This window comes from Serinus canaria, chromosome 3, assembly GCF_022539315.1.
Source record: "Serinus canaria isolate serCan28SL12 chromosome 3, serCan2020, whole genome shotgun sequence".
In the NCBI taxonomy this organism is placed as follows: Eukaryota; Metazoa; Chordata; class Aves; order Passeriformes; family Fringillidae; genus Serinus; species Serinus canaria.
In genome coordinates, this window is record NC_066316.1 from 77,498,649 (window position 1) to 77,521,927 (window position 23,279).

At 37.0% G+C, this 23,279-nt stretch overlaps 1 protein-coding gene across 1 annotated transcript in view; it reads left to right on the forward strand.

Annotated features, from left to right (window-relative positions):
- The window catches only part of RNGTT (RNA guanylyltransferase and 5'-phosphatase), a 172,097-nt gene that overhangs the window by 112,631 nt on the left and 36,187 nt on the right, over window positions 1–23,279 (forward strand). The gene's annotated exons all lie outside the window — the stretch shown is intronic.

A 23,279-nucleotide genomic window follows, 5' to 3' on the forward strand; every position in this document is an offset into this window, starting at 1 on the left:
CTTTAAAAAAAAAAATTAGTAACTGTCTGAAAAATCATATGAGTTAATTGAATCAGCTATGATAGCAGAAATGATGTGATAGTTTGTATGGCTTGGGTGTTGATGCTCCTTCTTCTCTTCCCATTCCCACTTTTACATGATACTGAAGTACTTCGTTTGGGCTGTGAAATCTTTGCCTTTTCGCCTGTTTGCAGAATGTCCATTATCAGAGAGCACAGACTCGTTCTTATATGTGCCATCCATCACAGAAAGGGAGTTTTACAAGTAAATACCCTGGGGAAAAAATAGTAATCCCATGTTCCCCTAGTCTCCAAAGACCACAGTCGGTGTTGGGGCTGCATTGCTGTTGGGTACAGTGGAGTTATGAGGCAGAATGCAGATGAAGTTGTACAGCAATAATGGAATAAATAAGGACAAAATGTTGCAAATAGAGGCAAAGATGTGCCTTGTGAGGATGGCAGGAGGCTCAGTGCAGGTTTGAATGTATTAAGTTTGTTTATGGCTGTACTGTTGTTAAAGGAAGCATGCATGCTGTGGAATTGCTTACTTTTTGTGGAAATGGGAGAGTTGCAAGTGAAAGTAATGGAGTAATTTGATTAGCTATTACCTTCAGGCATTCAGCTGTTACTAGAGTTGACCTTCTGAAGATGAAATGCAGGGGCATGGTTGTGCCAACAGATTGAAGAGGATGTAATGTGTAGAAAGAGCAATGCAGTGGCACAGGAAGGCGAAGCCCAAATGCCACCATGGTAGAAATGTGCATGTGCAGCTGCAATATTGGCATTGCAAAGGAAGCCAGTAGACAGACATTTTAGCAAAGTGCTATGCTGTAAATGTGTATGCTATATTGCTTATATGAGGATACTTAAAATCTTTTTGTAAAGCTTCAGGCTTTAAAAACTATTTTCAAAGTAAAGCTTTGAATCTAATCTCTATACTCTGGTACACTGAACAAAATCTTGTACCTTCCACAACTAATACTCAGGATGCTCTCAGAATTTCTAATGTTGCATTTCAAAAATGAAGTCAGTCTCATCTTTTTATATGTTCAAGTGGCAGTCTTGGGCAATCTCCATCTGTTAGATAATTATTCTACTTCAGCTACTCATTTCTCCAGATTTTTAAAAGCTTTGCCTCATATCATCCTAAAAATATGCTAGCAAATTGGAATGTAAATGTAGTCTCGTATGTTTTATGGACCCTGTTCCCTTTTCTTGAAATAGCTGCTGCCTTAAAGTAGTCTTTCCAGTTGCTTGTGTCAGTTATCATCATGATTATCCACTCTGTTAAGATCCATTTCTGTCTCTTGAGTGAGATCAAGAAAAGCTCCCAAATACCACATCTTCAAAATTTTCATACCTCCCATGTATTTCTCTCTTCTAATTTGTAAGATATTGGATAGATATTTATTGATTACACTTGGATAGATATTTATTCCTATTTGTCCATGTACCTTAGATTCCTTGCTACTTGTGAATGTGGAAATGGAGAGTTGATGCCACCCCCAACTAAACTACTGTAAGTTGGTAGAATCTGAGAAGAGTGAGAGAAACAGGCAGTGAAAAAATTATACTGGACTTCAGAATGGTTTGCTTTGGCTTTTCATGTAATCACCTGTCAGGTCCCTTTGAACTGCAGAGAGGCTCAGGACAACTGGTTGATCTTTAAGAACAGCTTCCTCAAATGCACAAGGAGATACTCTTCCCTGTGCAGGAAGGCAAGCAGGTATGGCAAACAGGTACAGCTTGCTTGAAATGGGGAATTCCTAAGTCAACTCACCCAAACAATGAAATGTATGGAGTCTGTAAACACTGACAGTCCTCCATGAAGAATGTAAAAACAGTGTTTGGGTGTAGAGAGAAGGATGTAGGAAAGCCAAAACGACGCTGGAGTTGAAACTAAGTCACTGATGTCTGTAGGTACCTTGTTAATGGGAGGAAGACTTAAGGAAAGGGTGTGATGCTGATGCAGCACTGGACAGTGGAAAAGATACAAAAAGGCTGAGGGTACACACTGCAGCCTTTGCTTTGGCAAGGTCTGTTCTCAGGCTTTTGAGGTCCCTGAATCTCATGGCAGAGTGCAGGGAAGTTGAAATGAGGGACTACTTGGGCAAACTGGACCTCAGGATACTGGAAAGCAAAACTTTGAAACTGGGGCAAGAGTTAGCCCTTTGAGCAAAGGCAGCCAATTAATGTGATAGCTGGGCTGCAGTGGAGTAGATGATTCTGCAATTCTATTAGACATTTGTGAGACTGCATCTGGAGTACTGTGTCTTGCTTTGGGCTCCCCAAATTGGGAAAGACATTGAAGCACTGCAGCAAGTTCAGTGGAGTGCCTCCAGGTCTGTGAGGTGATTGGGAAACATGACATACAAAGCAAGGCTGAGAGAACTGGATTTCCTCTGTCCAAATAAGAGAAGGCTGTGTAATACTTTACTGCTGTTTACTACTCCCTAGCAGCAGGTGATAGATAGGATGAAGCTACATTGCTCTGAGATTGATGTTGAAAAAAAGGCAGGCAAAGAACACAAATTGTAGAAGGTCAAGAGGAGAAATGGTATGATGAAAGTCAAACACTGTAGTAGGCTGGCAAGTTGTGGAGTCTCCATCTTTGGAAGCATTCAGAAGTTAATTAGATGAGGCTGTGAGTACCCTGATATAACTTGGAAGCTGACCCAGTCCTGAGCATGAGGCAGATGACATGTAATGGTCCTTGCCAATCAGACTTATTCTAAGATAATTTGCAGATCAGATGTTAAATATTTTGCAAATAACAATGGAACTGTTAGACACTTAAACTAATACATATTTTTAAACATTTTTGGTATACTTGCTTTATGCTTTCTTTACTGTAAATAGAGATTTTTTGGTACAGTACAGTACTTAGAGTAAGAATACTTATTGTACATATATTTAATTTGCAAATTGTGTGATTGTCCTTTTTGGGAAGATTTGTGAGTTGCAGAGGAAAATAACATAACAAACAGTTTTTATAAACAGGGATTTGATATTTTTCTATGTTAAACATTTTAAAGGTTTGCCAGATGCATAATTTAAGAGCCATCTAATTTACATGGAAAAAAATGTTCATCTTCCTGTTGCTATAGCTTGAAATTACTACACTGCTCTCAAACTTACTGGAACTCAGTTGTGAATATATTTTTTTTTCCACCAGTACATATAAATTTTTTAAATTATAGGACTTATTAGAGAGTATTTATGAACATCTTGTACAAAGTGCTTTACATGGATTTTAGAAATTGGCATGAGCTTCTTAGAAATGCATTTTTTGTATTTTTGCATGTAGTGACTATTTGGTCTTTTTCAAACAAGGGGTATTTTCTAGATTTTTTTAATATATAATGAATGGTACTTTAATTCAGATTTTTTTTCCTCCTTTAATTGTGTACAGTACAAATTGATATTCAGTTGTTTGGTTTGGGGTTTTTTTTTTTGTATGTGTTTGTGTTTTTAATTTGTTGCTTAATGAGATTTTATTGTCTGTTTTCCTGAGTTTACAGATCTATACATCTGAAACTGTATTCAGAAAGGAAGATTAGTATAGGATTATTACAGATGTGAGAAATAAGTGTTTTCCCTGGTGTTTGAAATTAAAGAATTGTGGAAATGAGTCCAGAAGAGGCTCCAAAGATGATCAGAGGGCTGGAGTACCTCTCCTACAAAGACAGGTTGAGAGTTTGGCTTGTTCAGCCTGGAGACAGGAAATCTTCCAGTACCTGGAGAGGGGTTATTTACAAGGGCCTGTAGTGAAAGGACAGAGGGGAATGGCTTTAAACTGAAAAAAGGCAGATTAAGTATTGGGAAGAAATTCTTAGCTGTGGGGGTCGTGAGACACTGGAATATGTTGTCCAGAGGAGCTGTGGATGCCCCATCCCTGAAGGTGTTTAAGACCAGGTTGTATGGGACTTTGAGCCACCTGGTCTAGTGGAAGGTGGTCCCTGTGGCAGGGAATGGAGCTTGATGATCTTGAAACCATTCTGTGATTCTATGAAACATGCATTTAAAAGGAAACAAAGCTCAGCTCAGATGACTTCCTTGCCTTCTGTGGTGTAGTTCAAAGAAGAATAAAACAAACTAAAAGGAAAAAGAAATTATCACCGTGGTAGAGTAGAGCAAACAGTCTGGACAGACAAAGATATTGTGCATATTTCTGCTCTTCATTGGTCTTACTCCGAGCATTTTATTACTTAATTTTCTAACACCAAACTCAGTAATCATAAAAGAACAGATATAGGTACTAAATAATGAATGTATTAAAGATAAGAATAATTCATGACAGTCATAGCTCCAAGACTACCATTCAGTTTGATCTGATACCATCAGAATATTTTGAAATTGGTTTAGGAATTAGAAGCCCAGCTTTTTATGTCTTACTGAATTCACAAGTAGTTTGGAATCAGCAAAATGTGTCAACAAAATAAATGACCCTGATGCAGATTGTTTGCATTTCAGCCATAACAGTGTTATCAATATGGTATGCATGCAACTGTGGCTTCTGAAATACAGGGAGATTATCAGCAGTTTCACCTTCCCTCGTTGATAGCAAAGAGAAACTCTTGGTACATGTGCTTATCTTACAACTTCAGAGACATTAGAAAAGAAACCTACTTAATCCTTTTTGAGAATAATTATCTAGTATCTCTGGTTTTGGAGGGGTTCAAGATGTGATGATTGACTTAAAAAAACTATGCACATGTAGGATGAGTTTTTAAACATTAGCTTTTTAAGGGACATTTTCAATTTGAGGAAATAAATTGGATTTTTGATATCTGTTTAATGACTTAGGATGTGCCATAGGTTTGGTAATTCACATTGTCTGTCTTTTTAACTAACAACCAGCTTGTAGCTTTTTTTTCTAGGAAAAGATGCTTGTCCTGCTGTAGAAGCACATTAAAATCAGTGATAATATGGGTGCATGTATCTGTCAGTGGGAGATCAGTTTGCATAATCAGGGCCTTATGAGTCAGTGGTAGTGGAGAATCTGTGTTGTTACTTACCTGAGTGATAGGGAAGAGAATGGTAGCTGTGGCTTATGGAGCATGTGCACATATGGCACTTCAAGTGGAAATTTGTAAAAAGCATTTAATAGTTTTCAGTCGGGTTTTGGTTCCATCTGACAACATGTCCTCTTGCTAGAGGATCTTAAAAAGGCCAAAGTTCCTTATTTTCATAGTTTTTATGCTTGTTGTCTTTTTACAAAGCAGTCATGACAGTGAGTGCAAAGTACAAGCATGGTTTTGTGCTGAATTCTATCCTGAAATAAAGGCTTTATTCTTAAATACAAGAAAGATACGTTCAGCAGAGAAGCTGCGTGATTTTTAGCATCATTGTAGAAATGAGAAAGAAGCCTTTATTTTAGCTTTAAAACCCAGGTTTCCAAGATTGTAAGCTGGTTCAGTTTCATATGAAATGAATCAGAATTTTAAATTTATAAATATACATATATGTGTATGTGCACACACAGGTGACAGCTGTGTGTTACATTTTACATTGTAAAGCAAAACTGTAAAGGAATCCCATTGTTTGTTATGAATCAAAACAACTCTTTTGTTTTCTTCTTCATGTTTACATATGGAAACCCTATCTACCTTTTATCACACTTTTTAATTTTAAAGTTTATCCATTTTATTAAATCAAGCTTTTCTCTTTTTAATTTTTTGCCCCTTTCATACAAGTATATTCTTAACTGGACATTCTCCACTTAATTTTCATACTTTATTAGGGAGGTTTTCAGTGCCTTGGTTTTGTGTTTTTAAGCTAGGTAACTACGTGGTTCTTCACCTGTACACCAACCAGTGTTCCATGGCTTCTAAATCACCTAATAGTGAAGCTTATATAAGTGAAAATACAAAAGTATGTGAAGTCCTTGGGAGTGTTAGAGAGAGTTCTAATGTTTTTGAAAGATTATTAGCATTATTCCTTTGCTAGTCATCCTATCTGCTGTCAGCCCTCCAGCCTCTGAGAGGTATGTGTAAGAAGCTTTTGTTGTGGAGTTTTATTACATACAACATTTATTACATGTTGTGGTTGCTATTACATTCCCTCAAAAGCAATGCATGTATCTATCAGTTTTCAAGATGGGAAAAATGAATTATGAAGTGGAGAGAAAACTCTCTCAGGACAGCATGGTGTGTTGGTAAGAAAAGGACAGTCCTCAGCTGTACCCAGCAGATGGCATTTTTCCCCCTTATAACAAATAAATATTAGCAAAGCTATAATCTTTGGCTATTTTCATGCTTAAAGCATTTTATTCACAAAGTGTTAAAAGATTGCACGGTGACCAAATATTTATCATTGGATTATAAATTAAATATAATGTGTATATATCTAAGTATAGGATAGAGAAGGTTGTATTGAGAAGAATGAAACAAGATAGGGAATTTGATTATTTTATTTTTTTTTTTGCTTCTCAGTGGGAAAATGTCAAAACCATCATTTCACACAGATGTTTATAAAAACACTTCACTCTTTTGGTGAATGTTAAAGCATCAAATATCAAATTATCAGGATTTTAGTCTTTTTTTCTCAGGAATACAGAATTCTACTTGAAAGTGGATATTCAGTTGAAGGAGATTCTCTGGATTTGTGGAATGGATTAAGACAGATAGTTTCAGAAGTGAATTGGATCTCTCCGAATGAAGGATCTGAACTATTTTCTGCCCTTCAGGAGGGAAGATTTCTAATGGACATGGTTAACTCTCCTCAACTAAGAATCATTAACATTCTGACTTCTTAATTTGTAATTAACATGATCTGAACACAGTTCTGACTCAGGACTTACTGTTGATCATTCTGATCTCATTCAAGAAGAGAAGCAGAAATTACTGGAGTCCCACTGAGCAGGATGTTTGCACTTGGTTTCTGCACAATGCTCACTTTTTAAAAAATCTTCACACGTTGCTTGTGTGTTAAGAAAATTGTGTTTCAGAAAGTGAATTCTGTATCATGATAAACTGGAATAATTTTCTGGTTTTAGGAGAGGCAATGGTATGGCATGCAAATGCTTTCTTCCAGCTAAAATAGGCAATAAATACAGCTTGCTTTAACAGCACACGTATTAAGCTTCAGTTATTTGAATTATGTCATCAAAACAAAGTGTTCAAAGCTGGTCATTTTTCTCTTTTACTCAGCCATTTAATAAGATATGATTAATGGTTTCTGCATGGGGATAATTTCTCTGTTGTTTACTTTAGTTTTGCTCTCATATTAAAAGTAAGAGGAAACTATTACACAACTTAATTTTTTTTCATGTATCATATTCCAGTTGTTTTTTTGTAATATTCAGATACATGCAGTATGTAGAAAATTTCCATATGTTTTCTGAAGATGATATCCTGCCTTTTTCAGAGGTTAAGTTTTTTATGTTATTTGGCTGGCAAAGTTTGTGTTTTGATAGAGCCTCTATGGGCAAAATGCATGCCTATGTCCAGACTGTGGCAAGAGGAGGGTCCATTGTTTTAGACTTGTAAACACTTTCATTTGAGTGAAAGTAAATTGGACCCAGGTGTTTAAAGCATGGTATAACCTGTACCAATTACTTAAAAACTTGACAAGTTTACTGGACAAGCCTGAGGAAGAGCTATGAGCCCTATTGACTGCAGAAAAGAGCTAATATTGAAATTATACAGTACTGGCTGTTCTGCTGCTTTCCCCTGTATAGACTGAGGGTCATTCATTTCCCCAAGGATTTTATACAGCATTTGACCCAAAAGTATTTGTTGCTCAAAGCTGAGTTATTAAACTGATGACTCCTCTAAAATGAAAATTTAATGCAGAAAGATTTTTTTAGCAGTCTAGGAATACATAGCATAAAGATGCTATAGATGTAGACTTTGCACAGTTGCTTCTCTTTTGTGTTTTTTTACCAGGTTATTATTTAAACAGTGTGATCTAGTTATGTGCTCTTGTTTAGTGATATGTCTTCTAGTTAAGAAGGCATATCTTTGTTATTGCTCAACTTGAATTGTTGCTTTCATTCACTAAATTTGACTTTATATATATTTCTGGCAAGACAAAGTGCATAGATGTTTCTGACAAAAGGGCAAAAATTTGGTAATTATTTAAAGTTAATTCCTATGATGTAATAGTTCCAGAATCACATATTGGTTTTCTTTTAACTTTAAAAAATCTCATGGATTTCTGAACCTCTAAAACAGCAATTCTGTCAACAGAGAAGCTGGTGGCAGTTTTATTTGGTTTCTTTTGACAAAGTCTTATCCTCAAATTTAATTAATAACGGTACCTGAAAAGTCAGAAATACAAAAGTTATGGAATGATATTAGCAGAGAGAAAGGTGAGTGGCTGGAAGAAGCAGGCTGGAAGAAACCTGATTCTTGTGAGCTTCCTTCTCTACCCTCATTTTAGGTAATCTGTTATTTATTTGTTGGTACCTGTGGTAGCTTTCTACTCAAGTTTGATACAAGTAAAAAAACCTGACAGTAAGAACATCCCAATCCCCATAACTCTGAGTTTCTGTAGATACCAACCACTTTTCTATATAAGGCAAGACTGCTGATAAACTTAGACAAAGGTGGGGTTTATTGAAAGTGGAGAAGGGGAAGGTACAGTGAGGAGAATAACCATCATTTCAACTGCAGTACAGACAGACTAACTTGCATTTACAGAACTGGCTGGGATATTGGGACAATTGCAGAAAAACTGCTTGTACCATGTGTGCAAGCTTGAGAAAGTTGAGAGTTGCAAAATTTTTCTTGCCCACAAGCTCTCAAATATAAAACTGAACACTCTAAAAGTCCCTCAGACTTTTAGCCTGGTCATCTTCGTAACAGCTTAATGAACAAAAATTCTCTCACTTCTCCAAAAACCCTTACTGCATTCTGATCCTAAGGAAAACAATTTAATTTTCCTTTTTCTTAGTTTTCAAATGTCAAGTACAGTAATTATGTACTGTCTTAGCTTTGAATAATTTATATCTGAATGAAATGCCTGTTTGCTCTCTGATTATGCATTTTCTCTGCCATAATAACAAGGTAGTGTTGAATCTGACTTCAAAAAAGGAGTGATAAAGATTTCTCTGAAAGAACAATTGAAACTTGATTTTGCAGTATTTGTATTAGTTGTTGTCTGATTGATATTCCTTTAGTGCTTCAGGACTGTGTTTGCATATAATATTAACTTAGAGGTAAATATTTTTCTGAGCATTTTAAATCAATCATGGGTAAGACTTCTTCCAGCGTAAATGTCAGGTGTGAAAAATTAAAGCAATATTCTGAATTTAGAATTAAATATTTAGACCACAAAAAGTAGAATTGCAGGAGCTGTCAGTGTAATCCCATTGTCACTAATCTGTGCATGTAAAATGTAGCAGAGGAATGTCCAAAAGAAATGGAATTCTTCCACAAAGAGTTGACCCCAGGGGCTATATTGGGAAAGAGCACAGAACCAGAGCACAGATCTCTGTAATAGCTGGGTAAACAGAATAACTTTGACCACTCCTAAATTGCACTTCTTTTAAGAAACAAGGTTGTAAAAGAAGATATGAGGCACTCAGCTCTTGGGTTTCCTAGCTGATATAAAACTTGACAGCAGGGTGTGTTAAAATGTAGGTTTCCCACCATCTATTACAGTAATATGTGCTCTACCAGTCTGCCCTTTTCTCTCTTCTGTGACTTCTCATTACTGTGTCACTGTTCCCAGATAGATTCAATTTTGTGTTCCTGCTGAAGTTTTATTCATTTTCCTTTACTTCTCTCACCCATATTTGCATGTGAGTCTTCAAGGTTGGTTTCCCAGTAAAGGTGATTATCTTTTTTTTTTTCTGTAACTACTCCAAAGTGATTAAAGTCCTGGTTAAAATGCATAGAATTTCCATGAAATAGCTGAAATTTCATTCCTGTATGCCAAATGATAAGTTTTTCTTTTTGATGGTCTGAAGATGTAGCTGGTATATAGGGAAATCCAATTGCTTATGTTTTGTTATGCTTATCATAGATATATTAAAAAATGGCCAAATTTCTAGACATCAAAGTCTTTCTTCATACTTGAGATTAACTTGCATGCTCCATCCTTGTTTTTTCTGGTTGTATTGCTTAGCCTTAAAAAACATACTACTTTTTCGTAGAGACTGTCCTACCTTAAATCAAACCTGAATCAAGTTCACAATTTTTATAATGAATATTGTGAATTTTTTTTCTGTAATACCAGTAGATAATTGCAGTTAGCATATTACTTTAAAAGGCTTATTATCCATGCAGGTACCTTAAAAACCACAATGAGTATTTTCTGCTTGGAAAACCAAAATATACTGAGCCATGTTGCACTAATTTTTTTAAGCAAGCTTTTTTTAGCAAGGGTAAATTATAGTCCAAAAGGACATGCAAAATTGCTTGGAGTAAAAAAAAATATGTATTGGAGGCAGACTGCAAAATGGAAAAACGCCCCTGCTTTACTGTACATTTTTTAATTAATAACTTAATAATTTACATTACATAAATCTTCTCAGAAAGATGTGAAAGAAGAGACAAAGCAGGTCATCCTGATACCAGTTAAATCAGTGGTTATCAACCAGGATCTGGAAGTAATCAATTTTTTGTCCTGTGCAGTTTGCATTTAATCATAATTGCTCTTTCACTTGTGCCCTACATTATAAAAATTAATCATTCAGTACAGTAAAATGAAAAGATGCTCTCTTTCTGTAATAATAACACAGAAATTTTAATAAAGAATTCATTTTTTCCCCTACAGTTTATAGAAAAGATACATTTCTGCAAGTTGCTTATCACACAGACTTCAGCTTATTTGACTTTTTAGAGAGTGTGTCTCAAAATTGAATGATAATTTTAAATAAAGTTTAAAAAGCTGGCATTGGAAAAGAAGAATACTGATAGCAAATGAAGAGCTTGCAAAATGGTTGTATTGGAGAATAATTTTCTAGAAGCAGCTCCTTAAGGTGAAGCTTCCTGGTCCTCTTCCTCACATGGGGAGGTGGGTCTGGCTGCATGGGACTTCTGAGGGTGTGAATTCAGGTGTGGCCATGTGCCAAGTGCCTGGGAAGGAGGGAACCTGCCCAGTGCCCTGTGTGGGTTTTTTAGCTTCCTCAAGTTTAAACTAGAGTAGAGATCAAGGCTGCTCAGGAGAAACTGGAACAGTAGCTGTGAACATTGGAGCTATGTGTGGAGAAGAGGCATCTCAGAAGGGTTTTTTTGTTCCTAATCTTGTCTGCCTTCCATTTCTTAGCATTGTTCAAGTTGCCATCGTCCCAGTGCATTCCCACTCCCCTCCTGGTGGCTCTGATAGAAATACGCTTCCCCTCTAAATCTGGGAGTTGGGGTAAAAGGTCAGAGGGGGTGGAATGTATTGGGAGGACACAGCCATCTTTAGAAGTCTGTAGAAAACAAAACCAAGGGGCAGCTGAACATTAGAGTAAGAAATAAATGAAAGATAGAGAAATGGATAATGGGATTGCTGAAGGGGATGTGGCACTTCTGAAGTGAAGCAGAACATCCTTCTACAGTGGAGTGATTTCCCTTCTAGAGAAAGGAGGGATATATATATATATATATATTATTTTTTTTAATTTTTTTTTTTTTAGTAGGGTAACACACTAGAATCACAGGGCAACTTTCCTGCAAATGCCTTGTAGATTATGGATGCAATAATGAGTACCACAGTGTTGTTAGTTGATATTGCAAGATAGTCCTTTATTTTGTCACACCCAGAAAGCTACATTTCTTAATATTTCAGAATATGGAATACTACATTAATGACTCTTACTACCTGAAGAATTTCTAAAAAAGAAATTTCATTTATAAGTTTGTGTATGACTATGCCTAATTTTATAATTGACAGAGGAACTAAACCTGACACCATCCGTAAAGGTTTCAGTGATGAGCTTAAAACATTCAGTAGTGTTCGTGAGGTCTCTGACAGCCTTCCTACCTTATTTTGGGTGGTGGGTTTGTTTTCAGCAGATGGCTGCTCAGGCATTCTGCTGGTGGCACTTGGGTCTGGATAGAGTGGCAGCTGGGTCCATATCCTGTATTCCAAACAAACAATTCATTGCTCATTATAGGCTTCACCTTGGGATTGCAATCTGCATAGTCCCCCATGAACCCATACCTAAAAGGTTTGTAGACTGCAATTTAATCATTTTTCTGGTTGTGCACGATTAATTAATAAATTATTTCTTTTTAATAAATGATTAAAGTGATGTGGAGAAACAGGAAGGGAAAGAAATCGGTTGGAGTGGTCTGGCTGTGTGCATACATATGGCTGAGGGTGCTCTTCCCATGGAGGATCTTTAAAAAGAAGATGTGAATTTTCATACTGATTATATCTCAGGTGAAATTTGTATTCTCTGTTTTATTTTAAGGGAAAAATTTAGTCTTCTAGATGTTTTTATTATGCACATGCATGTCAAATCTCTGTTTTTCTTGTGCACCAGAGCAGCATCTAGGAGCTCCCTTTTAATTATGTGTTTTGTGTTTAAATATTTATCATATTTGAATTCTCACTCAATTGGACTAATTCAACGACTCCTTGTTCTTTGGTTACTAGAATTAATACAGATTTCTTGATCAGTCTTTGGTTTGCCCTGCATTGTGAAAAGGATACTGCTTTACAAACTGCTTTACTCAGGGTACCAGCAAGGTCTTGCTACCACTGGTGTGGCATGCAGGGCACTGGGAAAACCAGAAAACTGCTGAAGCATCTGTGCTGTCAAGTGAAGGGCAGAATGAGGAAAATTATAGCCAGATGAGATCACCCCATCATAACTTCCCTGCCAGTTCTTTGTCATGGTTTTTCAGTAGTAACAACCTGTTACAATTGCAGAGAATTCAAATTTCCAGCTCTGTTCTTATAATTTAGAATAGTTGTGCAGGACAAAAGTCTGGAGGTTGGAGTTTTTTTTGTGGATCGGTGTTTTGGTTCTTCTTTGTGTGTGTGTTTTTGGGTTGTTTTTTTTTTTTTTTTTGGGTTTTTTTTTTTCATTAGAAATACCAAGAACAAAAGAATTACAAAACTTCATACAGAAAGAAAATTCAGTGAGCTTTGAAGTCAACCCTTTAAATGTCAGGAAATAAGAGAATTCTAGTTGACGGGCTCATTCACATTATGATACATCCCTTAGTTAAGTGGTGTAAGTACCTTTCCTCATTCATACAAAAAGAGCACACATCATTCACTTCAGAGGAAAGTAATGCTGAGGTGGTATGAGTGGTGTACTAAATACAGCATCAGCTTCCTTTCAAAGTGATGAACTTTGTAATCTGGCTAAAGTTGCTAGCTCTTGCTTCATAACTTGCTTCATCAGCAGACTTTCTCTGTTGATATATTTTTCTGATTACTAATAAATATATTAAACAGTCTGTTATATAAATGGAGTAGTCACTTGGCCTTCACCAAGATGGAAACTGACCATTTTTTTCTGCCTGTCCAATCTCAAGCAGGATTTGGTCCTTAACAGTAAGAAGTGTCTTCCATCTGAAAGTACTTACTGCCTAGTTTTATGGTTTTTAAAAACAAAATTAATATGGAATAAGAGTGTAACAGATGCCTTTTGGCAGTGTGAATCGATTATGTCAGTGTGCTGCCTCTCCCGTCCCCCACTACTTTTCAAGTACTCTTTCATTAAAATGATCAAAAGAGAGGCAGATGCAGCCACAGTGTGAGTGCAGGGGATGTGCAACCTCCTAAGTAGCACTGCCTTGCGTGGCCAAGGTAGGCATGCTGAACAATGCTGTGCTAAAGGGCAGCACTCTGGGAAGTTTGCAGAAAATACCCTTCTTCTGTGTGTATGATTGACTTGGATTTTTTTAAAGAGCAATTCAGACCCTCTATGTTAAAAATTGTCAGAATTTGGTGATTTCTTTCATCTTAATTATCAATATAACTGAAGAGCTTTCCTTTTAGTACATCCCTTTTCTGAAGGGATTTCATTTTGATGACTAAAAACCCCCATGTTCCTGACTAAATGCCTTTATTTTTTTGGTGGGTACAAACAAATCCCCTACCTTTTCAACCTCTTTAGTCTCCCTATCTTTCTCGGTTGCTTCCTGTAATTTCACATGATACTGCATTTCCACATGATTTTTTTTTTACCAGTTTTCTACTTCACTTATGCTTGAGATTTTTTTTTCATTATCTCATTTATTTCTTCTATATCTTACTTGTTAGAAATCTGTTTCTCTTACGTAGCTCTTGAAACACTGAAAATAACTTTGTTTGGACTTTAAAATTATAATGAGACTTTGTATTTTATTTAAGTCTTGTGGTACAAAGCTCCACATTGTGGTATCAATTCTTCACTTAATTCTGGTGGTTGAATTTGCTGTATTGTGGTGTCTGTTCTATTTTAAAAGATGGCCAAGGTGAAAGGACCCTCTGGGGTCATAGACTAGAATGTGGATTTATGGTGTTCCAGTGAGGCCACTGCAGAGTTGTGTGAGTGCTCTTGCTGTGTGATACATGGATAAATCTGGGCAGAGTTGCATCACAGCCAGTGTCAGGCAGCTCTTTCAGCAAATTGGGAATAGTTCCTAACTCCTGTCCTATATTTCAGTGAGATGAAAGGGATGATATTCAGAAAGAAAAATTGATGTTTATGATCAGAAATAGATTCTAATAGTGAAATCTCTTGAACTACGTAATAACCTCCCAAAGGAAAAGGCAAGCAGCCTCATTTTCCAGATAATTTATGGCCAGTCTGGCCAAATTGCTCATTATACTACAGGGAGTAATATTCCATTGGTGGAGGAATGGGCATGATTATTTAATAGGTACTTTTTGTTTCTACTTAATTTCCTTTCTATTTTTTATGGATAGGTTATATGTAAATGTAGCCAAAATGCTTCTTTATGTAAAAAGAAGCCTGTAAAACAAAGCCAAACATGCTTTGGACAAACATTAAAATATTATCAGCACCAGACATAAATGCAGCAAACAAAAAGAAGTGCTGTTTGGAAATATCTGATATTGTGGTTTTATTTATCAAGTGCACAAATATGCCTTGAAAAAAATCTCCCTGTCTCTAGGAAAGTGTTTGTGTACAAACACTCCCACCCCCCCCCAAAAAAAAAAAAACCACCACAGCCAAACACTTTTTCAAAAATTGGTGGAAATTAAAACCTTCTAATTGAAAGTAAACCTTCATATTCATCAGTTTATTCTTTTTGATGGTCTAGAATCACCATTACCTCAGATATGAGGTCACTTCAGTTTGCAGCTTCAAGCCCTCTAAATTTAATTTTTATTTCATTCGGTATATAACAGTGGTGACATTGTTCAGTGGAAGTATGTCTTTCAGGGATCAGTTACTGCCAAGATTCCCATTATCAATAGTCAGTGACAGGTAGTGATTTACTGTAGGGAGTGAGGTAGTGCAGTGAAGCCTTTCAAGTACCACACATAAGAGCTCGGAGGGCAATTAGTACATAACATTGATATTGTTGCCTGAGTTGCATGTGCTTGAAAGCACCACGCTTATTAATATGACAAATGGCCCAGGCTATTGTAGTACTGTTGTGGGAGGGCTGAGGGTGTTAAATTCAAGTCTGCAGTTTGTGCTACCCACTGCGTTTTTCCCTGGGAATATTGTTTGGAATACACTTTTATGTTAATTGCAGTCACCGTTAACTTGGCTTGGACTATTCTGCAAATTCAGAATTCATGGAATGAAAGAGGTTTACTTATATTTCTGCAGGGTTGTTTCTTGTAGAGATTAATGTCACATTAGAAAACTCTTTATGGTCTCCTTTTTTGCACTTTAATGTATTCCTTCCCAACCTGTTTCCCCCTCATGTTCTAACCCAGCGATTTTTGCATTTTTACTTTTTAAGTGGCAGTGCATAATATCTCTTTCTCTCATAGCTTCCTTGAGTTTGTGCTTTTATTTGAGGAAGAATGTTCTAAATCAGATATACAGTCTATTTGCCTATGCCTTACCATGATGATTATACTAGAATAGCTTATATTTGTCCACAAAAAGTGTTTTCTGCTTGACTGATGAGTAACAATTTCTGTTAGAATATTTTTGTAGCCCGAGCAGGTGGTAGGTAAATGCACTATGGAAAGCAGGAGACAGCTCTTCTGCCTCACCTGTGAAGCCTGTGTGCTGCCATTGTTCTTGTTCTGCATGCACTGCCTCTGTGGAACTGTCAAGTTCTTGACTTTCTATACTTCTAGAAAAAGATGAAATGCATGTTGTTTGCAAACCATATATTCATGCCAGTTAAAATTTACAAGCACTGTTATTAGCCTTTTTCATAAAATGTATTGGAACCTTGTATATATTTTAAAATATTACTGTTTAAAAATATTTATTTTTTTAATATTTTAAAAAATATTTTTATATTTAAAATACCTAGTGTACTATTTTCACTATGTTACTCTTTCAATAGTCAGCGAATTATATTAATGAAATAATTAATGGTCTTAAAAAATTGAATATAGGAAGTTAATTCCTTTGACCCTAACATAATTTTTCATAATTCTCTGTTTATTCTTTTCTCATTTTCTTCTTGTTTTTATATTCCTAGAAAATACATATTAGAGTTTTAAACCAAGAGGAAATGATTATCATAAGCAAGAAGCAAAATATAATTGGAATGTCACTGTAGTAGAATTTAAGTTATTCTTCAAGAAACTACTTAGGAAGCTGCTTTTCTTTCTATGGTTATGATATTGCAGCTCAGTGCAGTTTCCCTTCCCAGTTTAAGTGAACACAGGATAAAGGCAGAATATTTATCAAGCTTGTAAAAGGACATCAGCTTCATCACATGGTTATGATGTCCTTTCTGCTGTGTCATAGTGCTTTAGTTGTGCTCGGGTCATCATGTGCAGTAATGACATCGTGGAATAATTTGTTTGTACAATTGAATACAAAATTTATAATGTTACATATAAAAGGTACTTTTATCCTCAAAGCTACCCATGAAAAACATTCAAGGAGTGTTTGAAAATACCGTTATTTAACTTACAGAGGTGTTACTTCTGTTGTGAGGGCTGCTGTTCATCTGTGTTCATGACTTCTAACAGTCATGTCTGTCCAAAATGTGCAAATGCATCCAGAGTGATTTTCAGAGACAGTTAAAAGCACATACAGAGCATATCAGTAAAGTATTTGTATATGCTTAACACACAAATGATACATAACTAGTATTAATCCCCATTATATAGGTATTTTAAATATGGGAGTTTAGACTGTCAGTGGCCGAGATTTTCCTAAAATTTTATTCTGACTCTCTAATTTATATTCAAACAGGGTGTGTTGCATTTTTGGCCTTAATCAACCATGGATGTGTACACTGAGGTGGTCTTAGCAATAGAGATGCAGATGTGCAGAAAGGTCAATAACCCAACTGGGTGTCAGGATATTGTTTTCTTTCCATTTTGCTTCACAATTATTCCAGTTTTGGCACACATCTTCTCAGGATTGAAATCTTTTCACTACCAACCTCTGTGAAGAGTGCAAATCTGCCCACAGCATAGGAAGGATGAAGTTGTTACGTCAGTTCCCAGCACCAGTGTAGCTGCTTTTGGCTGCTTCTGACTGTAAAGTGGAAGTAATCTATGTATTTTAATCCCTTTATCTCATTATCTCATCAGTGGAATTCCTCTTTAATCATTTTTGATAGAGCGAGATCCCTCCAGGCAGACACCAAGGATGTTTCAGGTATCAATCCACTGTTAATGCAAGCCATGAAAAAAAACCTGTCTGATCTGGAGAAAGTTATTTCAGCTAAGAGAACAGACCACAGCAGAAGCTGCCTCTCATCCTTTGCAGAAAGCAGTCAATTCCATCCGTGTTGTCATTACAAGCAGAGACAGACACGCACAGTATCAAGATGAGTTTTGGAAGTTTCTGCAGTTTTGCATGCCCTCAAATACCTTTGTGATTCTAAAATACAACAGTGAAGTTTTATTACATCCAAAAAAGCTTTGGTGGCAGGCTATAGCACTTAGCAAGCTCCTAAAAGCAAACACAAACTTATCTAGAATGAAACTCATCTAGGGTCAGCTGCTCTGGTAGGTGGTAAAACAGGCAACCATCAAGCATAAAGCAGAAATAAAGTATCAAACTACTTGACTTAGTAGCAATGAACTTAGGATCAATGAACTATTCTTCAAACATAATGTTTGTCAAGTTAAATTTCAAGGTTGCCTAATAAAATACTGCAAGACATTATTTGATAAACCGTCATCAGTTCTGGGATTTTGTGAGCGCTTGTGTTGAAATGTAAGGAAGGAGTTGAATGTTCTGTTCCTATGGCTAGTGAGTAACTGAAGCAATGCTGTGGGCAGCTCTATGTCCACCACTGCCTGTTGCAGGGCAGCTTGCTTCCTGAGGAGCCAGACACCCCAAGCCATATGTTTGTTCATTGGTCATCGTTTTCCTTCTACACATTTCGCCTTTCCAGTGCCAGTTACCTCTTTTTAGCCCTCTTGCTGCACACACTGTTTTTCACTCCATACTCCCTGCTTTTCAAGCCTATATGACCCCTGTGCTCTTGGCTAGAGCTGCAGGTCTGTCTGTGTCCCTGCACAATGTGTCACCAGTCTTGCACCCCCCAGAGCAAGCGCAGGAGCTGCTGCCTCGCACAGGAGCAAATTACCGCGTTCAGCTCATCTGCAGTAACTTGCTCCTGTGAGAAGTAGCGGCTCCTGGCTCCTCCCTGCACCTTTATTTCTCTGCTCCTCTATGGAAGCATATGCTATTTATGCTCTGCTCCTTTCTGGAAGCCTCCTTCCATAACCTGCACAGCAGCACTAGGTAGTCTAGAGGGAAACTCACCACTGCTTTGTGTACGAACCACTCAGAAGTCAATGTGTTCAGCTCTAGTGTGGGTGGTCCTGTTTGGTAACCTGAGTGGATTTTCAAGGCAGCTTTTGAGTCTGAAGGGGTGGGCATTTGGAGGACAGATCAATCTGTAGTGGTGTCCTCAAGGTACACCTCCCAAAAAGATGTGAAGGAATTCTTTGACACCTGCTTTTCTGCCTTCACAAAATACTACTTAATGGCTGGAGCATTGGTGGCTTGGTGAGCAGTGCCTGAATTTTTGTCAGTATTATCTTGAAATCACAGAATGGTTTGGGTTGAAAGGAACCTTCAAGATCATAAAGGTGTAACTGCCTGCAATGGTTAGGGACACCACCCACTAAAGCAGGTGGCTCAAAACCTTATCCACCCTAGTCTGGAGCACTTCCAGGGATGGATTGCTTCTCTGAGCAACCTGTTCCAGTGTGGTTATTAATTGTTGTGGTGTTGTTGTGAGGTTCTCTAGGATGAGGTGAGAGATGAGAATTGACTTCAAGTTCTCAGAAGACTGATTTATTATATTATGATATCATATTATATTAAAAGAAAATTATATACTAAAACTATACTAATGAAAGAGAAAGGAGACATCAGAAGGCTAGACAAGAATGATTGTGACAAACTTAGGGAGTCCAACACAGCTGGCTGTGATTGGACATTAGTTAAAAACAATTCATGTGCTGGGTAAACAATTCTCCAACTCGCATTCCAAAGTAGCAAAACCTAGAGAAGCTGAAGCTTCCCAGCTTCTCAGGAGAAAGATCCTAGCAAAGGGATTTTTCATAAAATATAACAATTACATTCCAGTGTCTCACAACCCCTGCAGGAAAGTATTTCTTCCTAATACCTAATCTAAACCTGCCTTGTTTCAGTTTAAAGCCATTTCCCTATGTCCTATCATGACAGGTCCTTGTAAAAAGTTCCTCTTCAGCCTATTATTGCCCTCCCCCTTTAGGTACTGAAAGGGTAATTCACCTTCATCTTAACATGTATTAGTAAGTTAGCAGGAGCAGACTGTATGTGGAGGACAGGAAATGATCAGGCTTCTTTAAAACATGCTGCCCTCATAAAGTCTACGGCCAAGGGTCACTCTGCTTCCCATGGCCAAAAGGGACATTGCCAATATCATTCCCTCCAAGGAAGGAGGCAATGATACTGGCAATGCCCCAGCCCCCAGACAAGGTCAGCTATGCTCAGGGAGGAGGAACTCTCAGGTAAATCAATTTATGCTGCTCCCATTCTCTAATCCTTTGGTCTTCTCCAGCCCAGAGCTCTACCCCAGTGCTTTCCAACCCAGAGGGCTGCTTTTTCACTCCTTTATACCTTTCTTGTCCCTTGTGTTCTACATCTCCTGCTGTCCCAACAGTGCCTAACTCTGAGTTTCTTTTTACCCAAGTTCTTAGTCCTGTCCTGTGTTTTTTTGCATTAACCACTGTCACTGTTGCCACCACACTTTTTGGATCACCTGGCCTGACCATGCCTACTCCTATGGTCAACTTCCCCCACAAACAGCGGTTCCTGGCTCCTGCAGCTCGCATTTTGAAAACATTGTGTGTGTTTATATCCCAGAAATGACCAAATCTAGGGAAATTTAGTGATAACTATCTAGCAGCATTTTCTTGGTACTGGAAGGGCCTTTAAGACCTTGATATTATATTGTCAAAACTCTGAAATGGTTTGTCCTGATACTTTTGGGGGTTTTATGTAGTTTGTATATAACTCTGCAGCCCTAACAGTCATATTGGGCTAGAGGTCTGCTCGCTTGGATGTATAGGAGAGGAAAGCATGGAGTGTTGATATGCACAGCACATCTTAAAGAACTTCTGTTCCTTGGAGTCATGTTTCTTTCCTTCAATGTACAGAAAAAAATGGGAATTGTATGGATAATGTATTGAATGGAAGATACTACAAATAAAATATATGACAGTCTGTAAGCTAGGCAACTTTGTATATTGCTACATATTCTTAGGTAAAAATTAATATGTGTTGAAGTACCAGCAAGTATTTGTATTTCTGATGATTGTTTCTCATAATTTTAAGGTAGTTATTTGAAGTGACATTCAAAGGTAGTAATTGTGCAGTGAAACTGTCATCACTGTTTTATCGCCTGGTATTGATTTTGGCCAATTACAAGTGATGTTCAGCTTCTATCAGGGTTTGGTGTTGAGTACTCCTGATGATGTTTTAAGAGCAGAACTGTGCAATTGTTAAACTAAGTAAGAAACAGAGTGACATTCAAAAGACAGCTTTGACATACAAGTGCTTACATGCCAACCCTCCTTACCATTGGGAAGCCTTTAAAGGCAAAGGGTAATTAGTTGAGAGTATTAGGAGAGAATATCTGTATCAATTTAGACACATTAATGTTTATAATAGAAAGTTAATTTTAGGTACTTAAAAGTACGCCCTGGAATTGTGGTAAAGAACTCCAAAACCAGCTATGCATAGTTTAAACTTTCTGACTGGTGGGAGGTACATCTAAGTGTCATTTAGAGGTCAGTTGTGCTGAGTTTCTCCAGGTGAGATGGAGTTTGGCACATACTCCTCTCTCTCGCCCCTCTTCTCAATGGCACATGGCTTTTGGTACTGCCACTGGTGGCTGCTGAGGAGATGGCAACACTCTTATATTATCTTGGCTTATTCAGAGCCTCAGTGGTGACTCCTGTCACAGCCTGCTTACCTCTCCAGGCTCTTCTGTGTGAGCTCAGCCTCTGAAATACAGAGATTATGCTCATAAGAAAGACCCAGACTAAAAGAGCTTAGACTAGTAATGAGATTTTGTATTTTTTTAATTGCTCAGACCATTTAGGGGCATAAACCACCGAACAGAACATTAAATTTCAGAACATTAAATTGTGATCATATTGGGGCGCTTGTTTCAACCTTCTTGAGTTCTTGAATGGAAACTGTTTATGTGTTGATGATATAATTTTGAGCTACAGAACTCAATAGGAATGTGTAAACTAGAGAAATATAGAATGCAGCCTCTTTTTTAAGGAAGGGAGAGATACAAATAACTCTGTTCCCTAAACATTTTCCTAACACTGCATTAACATTGCTTTTTGAAGTGCCATGTGAGTGCAAACAAAAAGTTGTAAGTAAATTACTTTTTAGGAGAGGCAGTGAAAGATGAATGAATAGTAATCAGCTTGTACTGTGTCAATATCAGTCTTATTAAGTAAGCCAAGTCTTGCAGTTCATTTGGAGCATACATCAGTGATAGCATCTTAAAACTGTGTAGGCAGCTGGGCAGTCTCCTGGAAAGACCAGTCTTAAGGTTCCCTGGATGTTTGTTACTTCTAATTAAAGCAATCCTAAAGACTTTGATTTTTAATAGTCCTACATTTTTATCTGGTAAAGAAAACATGAAGAATAACAACATGGAAATTATCACACTGAATGTCCTCTCTTTTTTAAGGTCCCTTACTAGAAAAACAGCTAACGGACTATCTTTTCTGTCTTATGATAATTATGTGCAGTTCCTTGTAAGAATACTTTGTTGCTTTAAGATGCCTCTCCGAAATATGATGTCCTGCCTTGAATTCTTTTTGTAGCCTCTTAAAACCTTCTTTGCTGATTACTTCCCAAATGTTTCTTTCCATTTATAAAACCGTTAAATATTTTCTGATTTTGCTTTATAGCTCTAGGAGAAAGTTAGCTCAATATGCTGGATTTTCCAGTTCCAGACACCTGCGTTCTGAATAAATTTGACTTACTGTGACTGAAAATGAGCTCAATATGCTTATCCTGACTTACATATATCATTGCTAAACCATTGCCTAATACAAGTCTTTCTGATGAGGACTGGGACACTGATAGGAAAAGGGAGGAATCCACTTGCCTGTCTGTACTGTGGCTGATGTCATCTGATCCTTACTGGTCTCTTCTTTTTTGGGGTATTTCTGTCAGTGCACTGGAAACTTTTATTCACCATATCTAATTACGGAAAGGTTTTTGAAGAGTGATAGTTCAACACCTCTTCTTACTTAACTGTTTAATGTGCGTGAATCTTTTGACTTTGTGAGTTTGCTGAGTTCCACCAATTCCCACTGTTGGTGAACCAGTTTAAAGTCATATATATCATATTGTTGTCAGAACTGGGAAGAATCAAGGTCATACCAAAGTATGTACATTCTATGGGCTCAAAATTATTTATTGCCATCTAAGTTGCTGGTTTTTTTTGTTTATGAAAACAGGCCTGGCAATGGTGAGAAATGAGTTGAAAATGTCAGGTGGCTTAGTTATTAAAAAAACCCCTCAGTATTAATTATAAGTGTATGTATATATATGTATATATGTGTGTATATATATATATATATATATATATATATATATATGTATGCTTAATAGTGTAAGAAAAATACATCTCAATGTCATTGCTTAAGCTGACTGATGCCTACATTTATACTTATTTCTCACTGTTTAATTTAATTCGTATGTGAGTTCTTATTGCTAGAGGGAATGGGATGAAAAATTGAAAGAAA